A 22055-nucleotide genomic window follows, 5' to 3' on the forward strand; every position below is an offset into this window, starting at 1 on the left:
ACCCAGCTCATGAGGTCATGCAAAGCCAGGCCTAAATCTATGGCTTCCCCTTTGCCCCTGGTTTCCTCCTCTCAGCATTTCAAACAGTGAAAGTGCAGGAGATACAAGGAGTGGTGGCACATATTGAAACCATGGATCACAGAGCAGCTCCAGTTTGGCATTCCCATTTCACAGGGGAGGTATTCAAGCCAGCAGACTAGGTGACATCCCAGCTGACCACAATACTTATTTTAATTGTTTATTGAAACCAGCACCACAGATGCAAAACTGAGGGAGAATGAAGAAAAAGAAACACTGGCTTCTTTCACAGGCTCAGCTCCCTCTGCACCAACCACACATAAAATCAATTCTTCACACTGTATGTTAAAAAAGAGTTGAACTGTTAATAGTAATGTGAGAGGAAAAGACAGAGGCAGCAAAGGGAAAGAGAGGTGGAGGAAGCTGGTCAAAGACAGGTTTGTTTTGGCAGCAGGTGGGTGGGACGGATGATGCACAGGGGCACTCCAGGGATAAAGAAGCAGAAGGCAAGAGATGGTGAAGAGAGAGAAGATCTATGATCAGGGGTCAGGAGCCAGGCCTAACATGAGGCTGGGAAGAGCCTCACTTTGTAGCTATTTTTCTTTGCTTGGTGCTCAGAACTGTGGCTCAGGAGCAGGCTTACATGCCTGCACAGTGCTCCCTCTCTGCTGACTCATACCACCAACTTACAACACATCAAACTGAGAAGAGTCAGGAGATCTGCCCCTGCTCCCAGCAGCCTAAAAAGGAACATGTTTATGCCACCTATGAAAGAGCTGTAACACATTCTTTCAGTGATGGAATGATCCCACTAGGATCACTTCTGCTGGCCAACATTGAGCATATTTTTCTCCAATTCATCTTTCCAGTGTGATTTATTCCACACATCCACTTGGAAAAAGATGCTCAGCACCATCACAACAGCTGCACAGCAAAGTCCATCACTATATTGATAGATCATGGCTTTGCTTCTTGCCCAAACACAGACAAGGAGCTGCAGACGAGGTGCACACAAATTCTGTCATGAGCTTTACTGTCTCAGGAAATGACAAAGCAAATCCATCCAGGACAATGAAGCCAAAAGAGCCCCAAACCCCAAATGCCAGCATGGATAAGATTTGAATACACCTCCTGAAGACCCAAACTTAGAACAGCACAACTGCAACAAGTTAGTCCTTAGAGAACTGTATTACCTTCAGGTTTGGTTTGGAAGAGCCATCATTACTCATCTTAACTACCATTTTTCCATGATGGACAAAAAACAGGAGCAGTAAAATACTCCAAACCCCTGCACCCTTGTATGTTGTTCTGGGGAGTATTTCAACACACAGCTTTGTATGTCCTGAGGAGATAATCCCTTCCTGCACCGACCCAGCGTAAGGAGCACAGCAGCTCCAGCTCCCAGTTACTCTAAGTTATTGATGGAGTTTCCAAAGAGTAGTTTTGAGAGCCGTTTTTGGATTCTGTGTCTGCCAGGTCTGGTTGTTCTCACTTTAGACTAAATCAAATGCTTCTCAGGCTTTCCTGTCTAAACCATATTGTTCCTTCTGGGCCCTTTGGCTATATTTTATGAAATAACTGATGTTCTCTATCTCCAGGGGGCAATTTATTACTGCTTCTACCAACAAGGAACCATATGATCTAATACTTCTCTTCCAGTTCTGTCTTCTGAGGTTTCTATAATTTTTCCACAGATTTTTATTTTGTTCCCAAAGAATGGTTTGTGTACCCTACAATTTGTCCCACAGATATTTCTTGGTCTGAAAAAGACAGTGCCTCTCCAAAGAAACCTTCCAGACACTACCTATGCAGAAGCATTGTTCCAGGGGCAGAGTGCATGGAATTATTTAATATTTTCTTTATTTTGGTTAACTCCCAGATGCACTATTATTCCACTTTCTCCTATCCTAGCACTGTGCTTTCCCCTCTCTGGCACTGCCCAGCCTGCCCAGCCCACCCTGACTGGCTCATTGTGTGTAAGCAATTTGAAGAAAATGGTCTTCAGAGAAAAGCTCTGCTCCCCCACCCAGGTCTGGTAATTCTAAAGCAGCATCAGTAACATAATCAGATCCTGGAACTGGCCATAGAGGAAATTTGACTCTAGCCCAAGAGTCTGCATGGTTTGAAGCAGGGTTTTACCAAGCACCTCGTAAACCCTTATTTCAGCTGGGCACCAAAATGAGTGGAGCTTGCAGATGAGCTTGCTCCCCATGTAGTTTATATATGGGGCTCAATTCCAGCTGCATTAGCACCCTGTTATGAGCTGCTTTTTCAGGGAAGGATCCAAAACTAATGAAGGATTAGAGGTCTGGGTGATAACATGGCCCAGATCTGCTTTAGACATTCCAATGAAGCTCTAAATTTGTTGCTTTGTTGCACTCACACACACACACATATATAATATGCATATATACTTTTTTTTCCCCATAAACCCCAGCTGCTTTTGCTGCTTCTCGAGAAGGGTGGTCTGGAAATATCCCTTCCAAAGTTGGGGTTTATTAAGTTCCTGTGGCAGCTATTTCCAAGGCTGCTTTGTCACACATTTCTTTGCAGGAGACCAAGAGTGGCAGAGGGCCTTTGCAGATATGCATTCCAATTGCAACCTTTATACTAAAGTATAACTTTATACTATATATAGTATAAAGTATAACTTTATACTAAAGTATACTAAAGTATGCTTCATACTGGGAATTAAATAAAATTATATTTTTCCTAGATGTCTGCTTAAAAAGGAAATTCAAGATTTTATGGATGCCCCAGAGACAAACTATTACATTACATTCCTCGCTGTTCTTATTTGAGTTCTGTCTGTTTGAGCACCTCAAACAGCACAGAATCATTCATAAAGAATGGGCAAGAGAGACTGTGTCCCATCAATATTTCAAGCTTGGTTATCAAATCAAGAGAAATTCATGAGATCTGCTTCAGCTCAACATTTTCAGGTTTGCTACTATTGTTTGACAGTTTAGAGGGTTTTCCCTCTGCATTCTCATTGTCATTAATATTTTATATAATGTTCCAGTGGATGCTATTGTAATATTTTTTTTCCTACTTGGCTGTACTAACCAGTTTTTTCTTTTCTCTTTCAGCAGGGAGAAATTCACACTCATTTGCTATTTGTGGGGTGATGACATAGTGTGAAGAAGCAGTAATGATGACTGACTGATAGAAGACACCATATGTTCTCTTCATTTTTCTCTGTGCTATTTTCCAAGAGATTAATAAAGACTCAGTATAAGATAAGCTTTCCTATATATAGTATAAAAAAAAAAGGGCTTTTTTTTTCCCCCCAATAATTGGCAGAATGGGAGAAATGATCCTTTTTCCTAAAACATTTAAACAGTATTGCTATAAATATCTGGCTCCAAATCATCAAGACAAATAATTTCCACCAGAAACATTTTACATGTATCCAGGCACCAGTAACAATTTTACAATTAATTCCACTCACCCCCAAAATGTTCTCCATTTTTCCGTAGCAAATATTTTGAAAATATAAGTTGCATTTGCTGATGACTAAGGAAAGGTAAACAATTCCTTCCAGTCTTAAAAGAAACTAGATTTTATGGAGGATTCTAAGTGACTGTGTGCAATGCATGATAATCAGAAATCCTGATTATAAGCACAGTACTAGCATCACTAGATCACAATACTAGATTATATGCTTGGGTGTTTCTTTGCACCCTGAGTGTCTGAGTCCGTGCAACTAATGAAACAGATTTCCTTCAATAAGTATTGCCTTTGCTTTAACATGTTTTAATATCCAAATAATTGGAAATCTCATTTCCTAGAAATATCAGAATAAAAATCTTTTCTTGTTCTAGCATACACATTTACCAAGTATATCCTTTTCCTAAATAAATATTTTCTTTTTTTGTTATCCCTGTCCTTTTTGTTCATTCTACCCTCTCAAAACCAAGGCTTTGTGACTGCTGGTCTTCCTCCTAACTTTGTAATAACCACTAACCAGCCCCAGACTACAGCAGAGCCACACACATATCTGCTAATAAGCAGTCAGGAGCAGGAACAAAGAAGTAAACAAAAGGGATTCACATTGCCTTCTGTTCCATTGGAGACAGAAAAGGAAAAAAAATAAAAATCAATCCTCCCAACACAAAAATAACCCCCAGAAATTGTTGGTTTAAGATACCGTATTTTTCAGATTCACAGGATTTTTTTGTAAGTAATGGAGCCAAAATCAGAGAAAAACATAATTGTGAGTCCTGCAGGCAGCAGGGCAGAGAACTCACTGTCAATGGACCCAGTGCCAGGGCTCTTGTTTGGGCTTTGCTTTCAAGGTCATCCATTTAAAGCATTTTTCATGACACAACCTGAATAAAGAGTCCAGAGCCCCATTCTGCTCACCAAGGCACCCACCAGAGCTGTAGCAGGAAGGGTTCCTGATGCCAGGAGATGGCCCTTGGAGGACACTTTCTCCCAGGTCACCTGCCTTAGCAACAGACATCGAGCAGTGTTTTCCATTTATAGTATGCAACTCACTTTACCCAGTTATAGACTTAATTTTTTTGCTGTGACAGCTTATGCACCCTGCACCTCAGAGAGCAGGACAGAAGGTGCTCAGGTAAAGCAGTGACTGCAGTTTTCACTTGTTATCCTTCCTTTGAGCTCCAAGTGGCATGAATGTGTCTTCCCCTGGAAAGATGTCACATGCACCTTCTTTTCCTATGACAATAGAATTACATGAAGTCTGATCTCAAAACTTTCATTTAAATATTCCATCCTATCAGCAATGAGCTGGCCTGCTTAAGGATTTACAGACTTGGGTCCCCAATCAGTGCTTTAATAAATAACACCTACTTAGAACAATTGATTTCTAGGGAGCAGACTAAGTATAATGTATTCCTGCTAATCTAGTCACAGGATAAATGTCATAGTTTATTTATAAGACACACCTGAAATTATTCTAAGGTCTGTAGACAGGATCCATCCTGACACACATTTCACAGTGTCAGGTTAAGGTGGGTGGGGGCCACTCCAGCAGCATTGTCCCACTGTCCCCGGGCTGCCAAAGCTCAGCTCCGTGGCTCCCTGGCAGCACGGGCAGCTCCTGGGATGCACACCCCGAATTGGGGTGTGGAGCACAGCACATCCCTCGCTGCCAGCCTCTGGGGGCACCACTCCATCTAGGAATGAATCGGCCACCTCATGACCCTGGCAATAGCCGGGCACGCCAGCGAGCCCATTCTTGGGGATTACAGCCGTACCCCTTACGAGACTGTTTTGCTGTGCTGTTATGTGGGAAAAGCCTCTCTGTATTTTAGGGTGGGCAACAGCCAGCAGAGAGTGCAAGAGGCTCCTTCTGTGCTGTTATTCCACAGTCCATATCCAGGCTCAAGATAAGGCACCTTGGTGCCCACCGTGCCCTGGCTACAGCGTGTCTGCTCCAATTTATTGCTCGAGGACACCGTCACTTCAATTCTCTTCCAATTACTTTTGTGTCTGCCCTTGAGGTGTGTGTTCACAACCTTCTTTTGGGAGCAGGTGCGGGCCACAGATCTTCCCAACCAATCTCAAAACACATGTATATCCTCCAAATTGCAGGCCGGAGGAGACGCCCGGCAGGATGCTCGTATCCACATGGAGGATACGGAGGAGCCTCCCTTCTCCGCTGCTCCCAGACAACACCCGGCAGCAGAGGCTCCCCCACACGCTGTCCGGGACCTTTCCTCCGTGCCCGCATCGCGCCCCTCGGGGACGCGATATCCTCCGGGAGCCCGGGGGCCGCGGCTCGGGATGCGGGATGCGGGGTGCGGGGTGCGGGATGCGGGGTGCGGGAGCGCGCAGGGCGGTCACAGGCCGGGCCCGCAGCGCCCCGCTCCGCTCGGACCTGCCCTGCAGACAATGCGCGATCCGGCGGCGGAGAGCGCCCGGCGCCGCCGGAACGTGTCAAACTTGCGAGGCGAGAGCACCCCTGGAAAGGCGGCGGCCCCGGCCGGCCCCGCCCGCGCCGCGGCGAGGAAGATGCGCCGGGGGCGCGGCAGGAGCGGGAGCGCTCCCCGCCGGAGGCCGCACCTGCTCCCGGAGGTGCGCGCCGGGCGGCGGCCGCCAGCGGGGCCGGGGCCGGTGGGGCGGGAGGCGGGGAGGGGGGCGGCGGCCTCCCGTCTCCGGGCGGGCTGTCCCGCTTTACTCTCTCCTCCCCGGCGAGGAGCGCGGAGCCGCGGCTGCGGCGCGCAGGGCGGCGGCGGGAGCGGCGCGGAGGATGCGCTGGGCGAGCGCGGGAGGCGGCGCGGCCGCGGCTCAGGTCAGTGCCGAGACCCCCCCGTCCCCGGGCTCGGGACGCGCTTCCCCGCCCGGATCCCCGCATCCCCCGGCCGCTCCCCAACTTTTCCCCGCACCACTTCGGGAAAGTGACCGAACTTGCGGCGAGGCCGCGCCGGGGCCCCTCGTCCCGTGTCCCCTCCTCATCCCCGGCGGCGCGACCCCCTGTCCTCAGGGCTGCTCTCCCGGCTATTAGCGGTAATAATCTAATAGCGGTCTCCCGGTAATTAGCGGTGCCGGTAATTGCGGGCCGGAGGGGCAGCGGCCGCGCTCGGGGCCGGGTGCGGTGCGGGTCGCCCGGGGCTGCGGCGCGTCCCCTCCTCCCCAGCCCGCTCCGCTCCCTTGGCCCAGCCCAGCCCGGGCACCGGGGCACCGGAGCCACCGCCGGGTGAGCGCCGAGCCCGCGGCTTCCACGGCTGAACGCCCGTGGGGCTGGGTCCGGCGTGGGTTTCTGCAAAGAAAATAACGGGATCCAAAGCAAAGTAGTTGGGAAATGCAGGCATCGCCCTAGACTGGGAACCCGGTTTACGCGGAGTTCAGTCCATGCGAACAGGAGCGATATGAAGGGACACGGAGGCACTTTTTAATTTCTGGAGTTATCTTTAGGCAACAGGGGGTTTCTTTGGGCGCTGCTCTCCCTCAGGAGTGCTTTTCAGCACGTCCCGATTCCCCTGCTCGGCCACACTTGGCAGCTCGTACCTTGCAATGCCCCTTTACACCCCAGCCCTCCCGAACGGGTCTGTCCAAGCCACGGCAAACAATCCAGCAATGATTTGTACAAGTACATTAGCCCCGGGGTGCTGGGGATGGGCAGTCGGACAGCCCCTGCTGATGGCTGGCATTCCTGGGTGCTGGCTGTAGAAGTAGCCAGGGATGATGTGATACCCGCTCGTAGCTGTGTCATTAGTTTTTTAAGATTTTTCAGGGGTTAGGAAAACCCCTTATTGCAATTGTGTTGTGATATTGCTTTCTGTCTGTATCTGTCTTATGTTGCATGTAGATCAACATGTTTAAAAAAACCCAAAGATGCCCTTTTTTTTAATGTTAGACACCTATCCTGAAATTCTTGCATTTTATTGCAAGATTTAAAAGTTGCAGCTATTAAGACAATAGGCTGTATCTACAGTACCAGGGAGAGAGGGTGAATAGTAAACCTGACCGGTCTCAAAAATGAAAATTGGAAATGCTGCTGCTAAATCTGTTTTTGTTTGTTAATGATGCTCACTATTTGACAAGAAAGCTATCCTCAGTTTATCCCGAGAAGATTTTATTTTGTCAGATGCCTGGTGTCTCATCAATTCCTTTCATGTCCCTGGGATTTTCTCTTCTCCAGGCTCAGGCCACAGCAGCTCCCTGTGTTGGGGATAACTGTTAAGCTCTTCTTTTGAATTCATGAGCTTCCAAATTAAACTTTTGCTGACACCTGCTACCTAGCCTGGTTGAGCATAATGACAGTGTAACCCAGGCTACTGGAGCTCCTCCACCAAACAAAGTAAATAGCAAACAAAAATAATTGTAAGGTGCCTGGACTAGGTAGCACAATGATTTGAGGGACATCTGGGAAACTCTGGCTACTGGAAATCCAATCAAAGTCTGCTTCTAATGGAGCAAACTTTCCAACAGCAATCACAGGCAGGAATTAAATCCATAGAGTAGATGGCAACAGAGATTAATAATCATCATCAATTAGCTGATGGAATCAAACAGAACAAAATGAGGGTAAACAAAAACCTGTCTCCCCTTCCCCCTTGAATCCAGTCCCACCTTCATTTATCCAGAGTCAAGGATTTCTCCTGAGCACTGGTTTCAAGTGCCAAAAAATTTAGCAGATGTCATAACATAAGGTCAAGACTTAATTATTTATATGGAGACATCAATCATCCTGTGAGGATGATTTATTTATAAATCACCAGAGCTGTAACACAAGACAGTGAATTCTGATTTCCCCCTGCTCCTTCCTGAAGGGACCAGGAAGGTCCACGCTGTGGCCAAATGGCCTCAGGAACCTACAGAAGTTTTTGCCCAGCCCCACATGGAGGAGGCTTTTCTACACCTTTTAGATCGTGCAACCAAAACACCACCGGGGAAATCTCATGCGTATTTGCTACATCTCAGTAATGAACATTTACTGATTATGGATTATCTGGAGAATTTAGCTTTTTAAACATTATTCAAATTTTTATGTTTATGTAAGCTAATAAGACTGAGGAGATTCAGTAACTACTCTTTGCCTTATGGTATTTGAAAAGAGTGTCCATGGGGCTTAGCTCAGCATCTTCCACAGTCACTTTTAAAAGACTAAAATAGAATTTTTCTGCCTGAAAAAAAACACCCTATCTCTACTCAGTATAATGTTCTTTGCTCACAATTAATGCCAAAAATCAATTTTCTAATATGCTTTTTATGCTTCTGCTGAGCACAAACAGGATGGCACAGTAAAAGCTTTTATTTCCATCTGATTAGGCCTCAGTGGGGGTAAGTAAGTGGCTTGGGCCAGCAGGGCTGTGAGATTGCTGGGCTGGATGCAGCAAACAGAGAAGGGCATGGGATGCTGAGCACCAGTCACAGTCCCGCTCTCAGGGTCATTCAGAGAAATGTTATCAACTCTGTGGGCAGAAACAGGATCAGGCCCATTAGGTTTTCTGATAGCTGGACAAAGTCATGAACATGAGCTTGGGCTGTTCCTTAACCTCCTCTTCTGGGATTTTGATAAAGGGTTAATTACAGCCAGGGATTCTCAGAGATTTGTCCATTTATTTATCTGTTAAGAGGAATCATGCTATTGATCTTATTCACATGACTGTTTTTCAGGCAGGGAGGTGATTAACTTTGAGTGAAACTGGTAAAAAAAGAATATAGGAAGAGAGATGGAAAGGAAAGTTGTGGTAAAAATAAGAGCTAGGGTGGAAGGTTTCCTTTGCTTTTCTGTCATTATCTTGTGGAACTGTGTAGCCCAAACTCATCAGCTTTACCATCAAGAAAAGAGGAGCACAATGAATATCCAGATCATCTTGTGATCCTTCTGAACTTCATGGCAGGACTCCATTTTGACAAGAGCAAGTCAATGAGCTCTCCTGCACATCCATTATTCTGTTCCCACTGATTTTAAAAGAAGACCATTTATCACTGTATTTCAGCAACAGAAATACTAAAGTAATGTTTCACTGGGTTTCTAAGAGGGTGTGAAAAAGGATGGATGAGCTGGCAACGTCTTCAAGGAACAATTAGGGCATTAAGAGTGTGGGAAAATATTTTTTAGGAAATAACTAGTTAGTGAGAAAATAGGAATTTAGGACCCGATTCAGTTATGAGATGTTCCTCAAGCACCCTCTGGATTTTGCTCAGAGCATGTGAAAAAAATGAAAAATTCATAGTATTTCTTGTAGGCAAGACCAGTCATCTGCTCGTCTGTTTTTATGGTATACTGGGTATATTTATAGCATTTAGTAATGCCAGCAACATTCAATGTAAAGAGTAACAGATGAATGTATCGTGAAACAAGGCACTGGCAAGGCAGGTGGGAAATGATTTCCAAAATATTGCAGCAACCAGGCTGGGAGAAATCTAGGAAGATGGTAAACATGACAGACCTAGGGAGCTTGAAGCAAAGGCAGGGTAAAAGCCCCAGGCTGAGCCCTAGCTCTGTTCTGTAAGGAGGATAGCCAGGGCTCTGGAGTGGTCTCCACACCACTCCAGCCTCAGTGCACCCAAGGGCACGGGCAACAGCAAAATTGCAGTTGAGTGCAGGGAGAAGAAAGAGGGGAGTGAAATTGTATTGGCTCAACTGCAAGAAACAAATCACAGGCTTCCCTAATCAGACAGATGATGCCTAACTAGGGCACAATGTGAACCACAAAGAAAGGTGGCAGATTTCACAAATTAGTCATGGCAAAAATGGTGAATTTCACAGCTTGAAGTGAATTCATGTTATAGGATGAAACAGCATAAAGTGATTAAGAGTTCTAACTGATAGGAGCAATAAGCATGTGAGACTTAGTCATCACACAGCAGCCAACATTTGTCTCTGGCTTCAGCTGAGCCACAGGAGCAGCTCTTCAGCCTCCAGATTTTGATGCTGAGTGGGAGCTGGTGGGGACAATCACAAAGGAGATCCCACAGATGTTTCCTGGAGTTCTCTCTTTCTGTGAGGTACAACCATGGCAGTGCAGAGAGCTGGAGCAGCCACGCTGTCGGGAGCTGTTCTGCAGGCACAGGCTCCGCTCCCGGTGCCACCACTGAAACCTTGGAGCTGTGGCAGCAGGACCAGCAGGAGCTGGTGTTCACAGCATGACCCACTGGTGAAAAGCAGACAGGGAAGACAGCTGAGACATGCTGGAACAAGGAGGGGACACCTGCCAAGCTGGGAATGACTCTCCAGGTCTGGCAGTGCCATTTTTAGAGCCACTAGGTGCTGGCACGTGCCACCTCATAGTAACCACACCACAGCGTGCATTCCTAATAGAAAACAACCATTAAATAAACAGTCTGTTCCCATTTTCTGTTCTTTCAGGAGATCAAAACCGGTGTCGAGCCTCTGTCACAGGTGGTGTTGCATGACTTTTGCTGGTAAAATGTTTTAATAGCTGTGACAGCACACTTTCAAGGAAATGTCTGTTAACAGATCCTGGAACGTTACCCTACCACTTGTACCCCTGCTTAGATGAAGGTAAAAATTCTGTTGAAAAATGTCACCATTATATCGTAATACTTTTGTTTCAAGGTACACACTTCTACCATAGCTACTGAAAAACCATAGAGCAAAATGAGTTAATAGAGCAAAGTGAGCTAATACCAACCAGGCCAAGGGCACCCTGGAGAACTCCTTTGGCAGCCTCCTTCAGACTCTTCCCATGGGTGGCAGGCTGTGGCCAGGCTCAGGCAGTGCCCAGCACGAGCAGAGCCATGCCAGGGGGGTTAAAACACCCTGAGCTGACAGGCAGAGCCTCCAGCCCTTCAGGGAGCAGAGCCTGGCAGCTTTCCTCTGTTTATTGAGGATGCTCCAGCACCTCAGGTCCACTGAGCACAGCTGTGCTAATGTTGTGCAGGGACAGGGGAAGCTGTTGAAGTTGCCAGGACTGAAGCCACAGAGGAACTTCATGGGGCAGTGCCAGTTCCTTTAAACCCCACCTGGAACTTATGAGCCATCCACGAGGGGTAGCACCTGCATCCCAGATTCTGGAACACTCACGCTCTGTGCAGAGCCCAGCTGCACCTCAACTGGCCACAGCTCCACTCCTGACCCAGCACGAGAGGATTTTCAATGGCACCATGAAGAAAGACCCCAAGAGGAACTGATCGCTCTTGAACAAGATGCAAATACGAAGTTTGAAAAGAATTATCATTTCTAAAGGATTTTAGAAATTTGAAAGGAATGTCCTTGGAGTCCTGGTAAGGAGCTGGAAAGGACTTTTAAGAAGGCAGTCAGGGTGAGAGACCCTCTTCTACACTGGTTTTGGAACCTGGCAAATTTTAAGAGATCTTTCAGTAACATTTTGCAAATCAATGCTAATTTGATGTATCAGAGCTCAGTACTGTGCAAATTCACTGTCAAACCAGTATTAACTAGGCATTTTTGGGGAATGCTTGTAGCTCAAGGTCCATTAAATATGCAAACCTGGCAATTATTTCACCACCCTTCAAATATTTAATTTGAAATGTGCATCAGAGCACCCATAAATGGCCTTTCAGTCTTCATCAGAATGAAGCCTCCCTCTCTGGAAAGTGCAGGTGTCCTGGGAGAGGGGTCTGGTGGCTGTGCTTGGGATGAAGATGCAGGAGGGGACTGGTGCTGCCTGCAGTGCTGCCACAGAGAAGCACAGCCACGTTAAGATCTGCTGAGTCCTGATCTGCCACTGCCATTCATACAGCAAGCAACCTCGAGAAAGTCAGGAAATGTTAAGTAAATGGCAATCCTGGAGAGAGCACTAATTACTTGCCTTGGGAAAGGTGGCCAGATCAGTTGCATAAACTTTCTGAGTGCTTTTTGAACCTGAGTGCCTGTGATCTGACATTCACTTCAAGCTAGGAGCGAAATAAAAGTTGTTTTATTTTTTACGGTTGCTAATTTAGCCAAAGCTGTAAGAGATCCTGGTCTTTAAATCTGGGTTCCTTTAATGCCTGCACAGAAACAGTTTGAGAGAGGTTAGTTTCTTCTTCTATTCAGTGTGGTCCTCAAATCCAGATCCCCTTCAGAGTTGGGAGAATCACAGCAGTAGTTAGTTGGTGACATGTATATTTAGATGTCTGACTTCAGGCACCTACGTTTGAATATGTAGATTTAATATGCCTTCATTTTTATGTCCTGAAATGGGGATACTGCTTAGCTCAAAGAAGATCAATTAATTTCTGTGTTGCTTTTAAGTCCTTTAATGGAAGATGTTACATAAATAATTATTTAAAATACTTTAACAGGTTTTTTTGCATGAGCTGCTTGATCTGCTTAAAGCATATAACTCAGTATGAGCTGAATTAGTAAAGGAAGTTCAGAAATATAAGGAGTGCATCAGAAGTTAGACTAGTGCATAAAAAGGGGTAAAAGCTAAGTTGCTCTTTCATTGGCAAAAAGCAGACAGATTGTTTTTTTGTGAACCTTCAGATTTCTCATTTCTCAGGAATCACAAAACCCATTTGTGAAAAGATCTAGGAAATAAAGCAAGAAATTGTACAAGTGGCATCCTGGTCAGTAAAGCACGTGAGTCTGCAGGCACACACACAGGATGATGCCATGAATCTCCCCTTTGTGTTGCAGTTCAGAAAAGGAGTTATTTTCTTCATCTGAGCAGATGCCAAAGGCTCAGAGAAGGGCAAGCCTCGTTGTTGTAGCAGAAATGTATTTGCCTGGTTTCTCAAGTAACAGAAGAGAGAATCCCGTCCTAATCAGCAGTGATGAAACCTCGTCATCTGGGGGTTATCACAGCTCTGGGTGTAAGGCAGAGCACGACCAACTCTTATTTAATCCTTCCATCCCCCAGTCCAGAACTTATTCCATCCAACACAGATTTCCACATCCACCAGTTCTAGGGAAAGTTCCTTCCCTGCCATCCCTATGATATTTTACAAATATTTACATGCCTTTTTCCATCTTTCCCTGAAAGCAGACTTTATCACACTCCAAAAACCTCCCTCTCCAACTACAGAAGCTAATTTATTACTTTTCTGCCTTTTCTTCTCAACCATTATTCAGATCCCATTCTTAATGTTTCTTCCCATAATACCAAAGCCCTGTGACCATGTTTTAACGAGTCACTTATAACTTACTAGCAAAATAATTCACATCTGAGTTAGTATGGCTGTGTGATCCACCCAAAGAAGCTGCTGTCCAATAAATTACTGAACTGTCTGCCTTCACACAGTGCTCCCCAAACTCTCCAGCATCTCTTCACTGCTTGCTATCACCTAACTTAGTGCCAAGACGAAGGATGGCAGCTGTTTCAGCACTTAATGCCAGTATTCCTTTGCAGACTAGGGGGAGGGCATTTCCTTTCAAGATGTCACTCTTCCCACTGAGACTGGCAGTAGTATTATCTCACATCTTTAAATACCAGTCTTGGAGTTACCGGTGTGATAGCAAGGTGCAGAGATTTTATGGATACAGAAAATTTACATGAACAATTTCTTTCTTTTTTTTATTTTTTTCAACATTTAAAATCTAAAGCTACTTTTGGATCCTTGAATTAATCCTTTTCTCATAAACACTTTAATTGTTTAATGCTTTGGAATAGCACTGCCCATATTGTTTTGTGTATCAAACAGGTCTCAGTGTCTCCTCACAGCACTAAATGTTGTATATGCACCTAACACATGCTTGTCTATAGCTCACACAAAGCTCTTCTATTCTGTCCCTTCCACAGGAGGGCTACAGCACTGATGGCAGCCAGTACATAGTATCTATAAATATCAAATCATTTACCTGCACTGTGTTCTTCTGATACATTATTAACCTCTGTTGCAGCACTTTTACTTCAAAATACTAGAATCAGCTTGTTATTCTCTCTTTAGTTTACATTAGGAGAAACCTCAGCTCAGGGTAATGTCAGATTAACTGAGGTCTCTGTTATAGTAGCAGCATGTGTTGCTAGCACAGAAATTCATCTGGTTTTCATAAATATTTGATAGGATTCTATCATCCTCATCATCATTTTAGGCTGGTTGGAAGAGGATCCCCCTGCGATTGCAACCCATTTCCGGGTTGTCATGGAAAGTCACGGTGATGTTTCAATCAGAGTGTTCTTATAACAAATTCCATTCAAATTCTGTCTGAAAGGGAGTTAAGGTTTCATCCTGCTGCTTAGAGAATGATATGCTAAATGCAGCTTCCCATGGGCTTGGCTGCAGTCCAGCACTTCGTAATTTATAGTTCTCCTTCTGAGTTCTGGCTGTGACCTTGGGAGTGCTGGTGAAATTCTCCCAGCTCTGGCACTTTTTGCTAAAGCTCCGTCCTGGAGTCCTCACCCCCTTCCCAGGCAGCTCAGGGCAGCTCCTGGGAGAGCCAGGGCAGTGCTCTGGCAGACGGGCAGGTGGGAGCAGCAGCACAGGGGAGCGCTCGTTTTCTCTTTTTTATTATTAGGAGCAAATCATGGAACGTTGTTCTTAAATGACAGAAATTATTAGCTAGCTTCAAAGCATGAAATTCATTCATAGAAGAGGTTTAAATTATATTAGCCAAAGGCGTTTGCTGCAGAGACAGCCACAAAACAGCTCTAATTTGAGCTCTCCAAACAGCTGTTGTGCCCTATGTATTTATATTGAAAAAAATAACTGGGAAGATTATGCTAACATGCAATTAAATTTAAAATAGTTTTCACATTAATACTGATCTTATTGATAGCATATAGGGGGTGCCTAAGATGCTTTACTGAGAAATGTGTGTGTCCATGGCCAGAGGAACTGACAACCCAGATTGTAACACATGCCACTTTTAACAGAAAAATTGTGTAATTGAGAGAAATTATTGCCCCTTGAAGATTACATTCATTATAGATTGTAACAGAGATATGTCTTCAGAATGACTGGAGTTCCTTTCAGTTAAAGAGCTATTCAGAAATACCAGTGTTTGAGCTCATGGACGTGGCTGCAATTGTTTTAGCAGAGTTAGTGAGGGAAAGCAATTTAGAGGAAGGTACAGCAGACCCAAGCAGCTCTTTTGTTTCTTTATTCTTTTCAGATTCTTCAAGGACATACCTTCTGAAAGTACTTGTTTGTACTTACCTGTTTGGATTCCTTAGGATGGGGAATAATTTTAAATTAAAATAGGATGACTTTTAAAATCATTATTTTTCAAAATTTTTTTTAAATTTTTAAAATCATTATTTTAAAAGTCTCTTAGACTTCTTTCACCAGTAATTGCCATAGATTTTCTGCAAAACGAGTGATATGGATTTAGCTTTGAAACCAAAGAAAAACAACTCTTCATTTTTTTAATTTGGTCTTCAAAGTATTGCATCTGACATTTATAGTGATTGGCATTTACCATAAATGAACCTTCTCTGTAACCCAGTTGTATCCCAGTTATATCTCTTTTGAAGTGCTTCTTCTATTACCTGTTGTGAAGACATCAGAGAATCATTATGTTGAGTAGTTCTTTGTAAACAATAAACCAGCAAACCCAAGAAATTCCCTTTACTGGGTGCTCATCACCAAGACACCACTGGCAAAACGACTTTGGCTCCCTGGACCACTCTAAAAACGGTGGCCATTTACTGGAGAAATGTGTGAGAAGTATGTTTGGCTTTTTTGCTTCACTTGTGGCACAAGTAGTGAGATGATTACTGCCGTGGGTGTGGAAAGGCCCCAGGGCAGCAGTGCTGGGTGTGCAGAGACTTTTGCGGCAGTGCCCCGATGGGAAAGGACAACTGGCAGTATTTATGGCAGGTTTCTGTGCTCTACACTGGGTATTTATTCTGGCAGTAGCTCTAATTGTGCTGTAAAGCACCCTGGGTGCTGGTAGCTGTGTGCCCAGGAGTTTGAGTAGAAGCCAGCCAACAGTGAGCTCTGTGATAATGGTGCATCATTTCGCTGCAGGAGCCTCACGCCCGTGGGTAGCAACAGCCTTCCTGCTTCCTCCCACGCTCCTCTGAGCAACCAAATCCCATCTCCAGGGTGTCTTCTGGGCTATAAACTTGCTGTTGTTTGTTATTAGCACACCTTATGAAGTGTGTGTATTAGAGATATCTTTCTCTCACATGTTAGAGAATTAATATCAGCCTGTCTCCAGCCCAGCTGACCCCATTCCTGTGCATTTCTAGGGCGAAGAAGTAGCAGGGAGAACTTGTGCAGAGGACCCACCACCAGAGCTCATTGTTTCCTCCAGGAGGAGTCTTCCCTTCACAAAGTCCTGCTCAGCCCTGGGAATCTCCTTATTCTTTCAGTGGAGACCAGTCCCTGTTGGATTTTGCAGTGCGCTGAGCAGAGACAGTGCTTTCTTCCAGCTTTTCAGTGCTGCAGAGTTTTTTGTATGATCATTGGCATTACTCATGCACACCTCCAGCTCCTCATCCTTAAGTGACTTTGAGACTTCCTTCCATAATCCATCATATCAGCAGCCCTCTTGGCTGGCCTTGCCTTAGTAACAACTTAGTAACAACTGCTTCTTCTTCCAGCAGTTCTCCTGACACCTCTTGTCAGCGGGACAGAAAGCTGAGCTCACTAAGAGGGGACTACGTGGAATTCATCCACATTTGGATGGGAAGGGAGGGTGCATGATGGATAAAGGAGATATATAAGAGAGAATCAGAGGAAGCAGCTGAGCTAATTCAAAGAAGCAGCTCTGCCTTGTAATTCCATGTATCACTGTGTGCCATTACCTGGAGCAGAGCCTGTGGGACCAAGGAATACTCGATCCATCTGAGCTGGCTCTTGTGTGTCTGTTCCAAGCCTCTGCTTTCTGCAGCCATACACCATCTCACTGCTGCACAAGCCTGGCAGTTATGCCACACTGGGAACTTTCCCTCTGTGGGTATTCAACTACCCTGTTATTTTCTTTTCTCAGGGCTTCTCTTCCCATCTAATATCTCACCTAAACTTTTTCTTTCTTAGCTTCAGGCCATTGCTCCCTGGCCTACAATTTTCTGAGACTGCGAATAACTTCCTTCATTTCTGTTGTTCCTTTGATATTAGACTGTGGTCATGTTCACCCTGAGCCATCTCTTTCATGGACTCTGAATTTGGCTTTTCAGCTTCTCCACATGTTATGTTCTCTAATCTATATATCATTGTCCTCCTTTGTTTTCATCTCCTTTTGAAGTTTGGTTGCAAGAAATAGAGAGCATCATGTTTTTAGATGGCTGTTGTTTACATTGACTTACATGCACTTCCCACAGACAGCTGTATTTTCTTACCCAGAAGGGCTATTTTTGTTTATATTGGTTTACTTAATGAAATTATCTCTCTCCCCTCCAAATTTAATTTTGCAAATCAAAATATATGAAATAACTCTCCATTTTGCTGCCAAGGTATCAACAGAAAGCAGTAAGACTGAAGAAGGCAACTGCTTATAAAGGCTCCTAAGTTCAAATTTTGTTTGCTGCAAAAGCTTTGTATGAGTTTGGTGCAGCTTGTGCACAGGTAACAGGGAGGCAGGACTGTCCTCAGGATTATCCCTGTCCTATGTGGAAGGATCTCTGCTATTTTGGAATGTACTATCAGCTACCTGTCCCCAGACATTCAGTTTTTCCAGTAACACAGTTTCCTCTGATTTATCACCAAAATATTAATTTCTGTCCTATGCAAAGTTTTAAGATTAAAAAAAATCTCAGTTTTAAAACTTGTCATGCAATACAAAATTCTTGTAAAGGAAATTCAGTTTGGTGAAAGCAGAAAGGCTCTGTCTAAATGATTTTGATTCAGCCTGGGTGCTGTGATTTGGCTGTAGTGATGAATCTGCCCTTGTCTCAGCTCAGCATCCCACAGGAGCTGCCAGTCCCAGCCCACCCTGCCCTGGGCTCTCCCTGGCAGAGCAGGGCTCAGCCAGCACCAGGCTCCACCACACAGCACTGCCTCTCTTGGCTTGCTGCTTGCCCTGGATAACAAATCTACACCTGACAAATGGAAAATGTAGAAAGCCTCAGGTAAAAGTTGTATCCCATCATGGAAAAGGAGATCATACCTGAGAGAGAGATCTTGGTATGGTGAAAGAATTGCAGGTCCCCAAAGGAACAGGGAGGTTGAGAAGAAGGGAGAAATTTGACCCTAAGTTTGTAAAATGAGGCTGTATGAAGATTTCTAACAACGTCAAAGATGTGAAAGATGGAAACAGCCTCCTGCACTGCAGCACGTTGGGTTCTGTGGACATGCTCAGGATGAGATTTCTGCACATTCCCTGGCACATGTACAGCCTGGCATTAATGGTGTCCATCGTAAACCACAAGAATCCAGCAAGTGAGCACTGCTTTTCCAGCTTCTTCCTTGTACTCCTCCAGCACTTGGTACCAGTCCCTTGGTTTGCTTACTCCTTTATTCTGTGAAACCACTGGCTCTTCTTGTCCTGGGCTTGTGTGGGTTTGCAATTGTTCAAAAATTGTTCTGAAAACAGTTCTGAAAAATCATGAGAGAAAGTACCTGTAATAATTCTGTTTTTAAAATAATTCTAAGTTCTACATTTACCTATTGAAAAAAAAACCCTCCAATAACTATGAATGCACATGAGGACTGCTGACATATAGGACAGGACAAACTTTCTAAAATATCTCCTATCTTTGTACTCTATAAATATTTATTTGTAGCAATACTGCCGATTTCACTGGCACTTCACCTCGCTCTGTCAGCAGAGCCGTGACAGCTTCATAGGGCAATACCAAGTGAACAAGTAAAATCTGCACAGCCCATTCCTTCCAGAAGAATTGGACTCTGAATAATTTTTCTTTTTAGTTGAACCAAAATCAGTAGGGGGAAGAATTGCTTCAGTTGTCCAAAAGACAATTCAAGTGTTTAGTTTTTATCACTTTTATCTTCAAAATTAAAACTAATTTCCAATACAAAAATTACTTTTTTTTTTCTTATAAGTGTTAAAACGTTTGGATTTTTTTTTTTAAGTTCAGAAAAACATTTCTCGTGTTTAATTAGCTGCTACCCTCATTAAAAGAAAACTCTAGAAACAACAAATAGTTCATAAAACACTTGATAAATGAAAGATCCCAGCAAGCCTCAGCAAGAATTACAATGAAGTAATTGATTTTTAGACAATCAGTGTTTTTAATGGACACTGAAATGCACTTTGGAAATGGGCTGTTGCATCTGTCTTTTAGTTAATTATTAAATTCAAAATGTTTGAAATATGTGTTGTAAGATGACTTCATTTTAATTTTCCCAGCAGAGACATTGACAGCTCCTGGATGATACCGCACCGAACTGTCCTCTTTAATGACATTTTCTTTTTAATAATCATTGATCCACACGAATTTGTCAGTTCCTAAATAGGAGCTCATCACTCACATTGCTTGTGAGAGCTCTGTCAAGGGCTGAGCATGGCACAGAGGATCTCCTGCTATGCAAGTTCGCCATATAATCACATGATAGTTGGATATGATTTGGATTCTAATATTTTGTGGCTGTTCTAAATACCACAGTGTATCAAAATACCACGTCTTTTGTTCGTGTGTGCTGACAACATTCTGAAAGGCAAGGTAAAATCCTGTGGTGAATCAGAAGCAAAATAAACTGATTTGGAAAGCTGTATTTCCTGTCTGTCCCCAAGAACAGGAGCCTCTCATCTCCACCCTGTTTGGGCCAAAATATCACCTTTTTCTTAGTTGATTGTTTAAAAGATTGACCATCCCAACCCAGTTGTTCATGCAATAAGATCACAAAGGTTTTTGGCATCCTTTAGCACGTGACAGGGATGGCTCAGCCCTCAGCAGGAGCCCTGGTCCCAAAGCCAGGGAGCAGGCTGTGCTCTTTGCTGAAGGAGCAGGAGGGCAAAGCAGGGTCAGAGAGGGCAGGGAGAGGCTGAGGAGCACACAGTCCATGGTGAGACACCAATCCACGAACTGGGTTTGCCTCTCCTGACCTCCTGCCTCTGACATTGCTCCTAGCATATCCCTCCCCAGCCCCCACACTGACTGCAAAATACACTGAATAAATCAGGCAAAGACAGCAGCTGCACCTGCTGAAGGTGATGAAAGAAAAGAGGGATTTGGGCTGCCCAGGGGTCCTGGTGAGGCAACAGACACGAGGCAAAGGGGTAAAAGGGTGCAAGAGGAAGGTGTAAATTCAAGACCTAGACACTCAAATATAAATGTGAGAAGCCAGAGGAGCCAAAAGGGGAGCTGGCTTTGTCCCCAAGGATCCATGGAGAACAGAAGGCTGCCTGGCTGTTAAAGTGTCCTTTCAAGGACACCAAGGAGGATGGGAACAGTTTACAGCAATTCCTGGTGGCAGAGACAGGATGAGTCTCCCACAGGCTGGACCTTGAATCAGTCAAAGTATGGCAAAGCCTTGCTTTTCACTCTCACTGCTCTAGGTCTTGTCCTAGAGTCACCTTGAATGTTATGAAAGCAAACACCTAATGGAAATGAAATTGTGACTTGTGGCACAAGAGCACACATGAAGCCCTAAAAAACTATGGGTATTGCAAAATCATGTTTTAGTGGGTCTGGTCCTCAGGAGCAACTGTGGCTTCCAGCTGTTGTACAGAGCCTTGAGAGACATTATAATTTTAAAAAGAAGACATCAACACTTTTGTGACTTCTTCCCTTTATAGGGATGCTGTGGGGGAGGGGATGGGGACAGCTTCCCTGTCCTTTCTCAGAGAATCCCTTGGATTAGGGAAAGGGGAGTCCTTTAGGACCCTCCTAGATACCACTACTACATTTATTCTTTTTTAGTGATTTCCAGCAATTCTCCCAGATTAGTACCCCCTCAGGACAGTTCTGCTCACAGACACATAATGCTCTGTTTTATCCTTCCCTCAGCATCTCCCCTGAACTGGTATCCTTGGGAAGGAGAAAGGTTTGCAGTTCTTCCCCCTTTTTCTCACCTTGTAAGCTGTACTCATTCTCTGCTGCTACACAAACAATAAACCAGGCACCCGAGCAGGGATTGTCTTAGTAAGAATATTCCTTTTCTCTGTCAGACTTAGGTCAGGTGATAATTTTGGGTGAGGTATTGTCTGCAAAGATAATGAAGGCAAAAAACCATCTTTATCCCAGCAAAGGATAAACTAGATGATCCAAGTGATTTTCTCTTTCACTATCTATGTTTCTACTATGGAATAAACTGGACGAGGAGAAGGATTTATTGCTTGGACTGTAGTGATGGATACTTCCAAAAAAGCTCAACTCAGGTTATCTCCTCACTGCCTCATAAGGGCAGAATGTGTCCAGCAATAAAAGGATATTTTCCTGCTGTGTAGAGGCAACCTGGAGAGCACAGCATATCCCCCTGAAGGGTGTCACAAGGATTCTTGGTGTGGATGGCTCCGGTCTTGAATATCAGCAAGAACTTGGGGATATGGCTTTCTTTGTTTTCAGCCTGAGACATATTTCCTTCTATCCTTAGACTTGTGTTCTAAGAAAGCTCTAGGAATACTGAAGTAGGGAGGGGAGTTCTGAGGAGATGCATGGATTACAGCTTTTCCCTTGCCTGGAAGCCTGAACCACATTCACAGCCTGTCCATTACCAACTTCAGGGCAGGAAGAAATTTGTAGTCCTAATGCCAGCAGAAAACTCCCCCATGAAGCAGTCTGGTTTTAAGATCCTATTCATTATACAGTAAAAGTCTCACAGGTCAGCCTGTTGTTTCACTTTTTAAATGAGAATGCCAT

General features: G+C 44.5%; 1 protein-coding gene across 2 annotated transcripts in view; it reads left to right on the forward strand.

Moving 5' to 3' along the window:
• Positions 1–6167: 6167 nt before the first annotated feature.
• The window catches only part of CHST8 (carbohydrate sulfotransferase 8), a 176155-nt gene continuing 160267 nt past the window's right edge, over positions 6168–22055 (forward strand). Inside the window, exon 1 of one of the 2 annotated variants that reach the window (XM_088062294.1) lies at positions 6168–6280. The gene's annotated coding sequence lies outside the window, so the exon portion shown is untranslated. Of the gene's footprint in view, positions 6281–10849; positions 10964–22055 lie in introns of those variants that run through there. The other variant, XM_088062295.1, reaches the window with a different exon arrangement.

The sequence above is a fragment of the Pseudopodoces humilis genome, chromosome 14, assembly GCF_049639895.1.
Source record: "Pseudopodoces humilis isolate 2021_Gansu_Grassland_sample_001 chromosome 14, ASM4963989v1, whole genome shotgun sequence".
NCBI lineage: Eukaryota > Metazoa > Chordata > Aves > Passeriformes > Paridae > Pseudopodoces > Pseudopodoces humilis.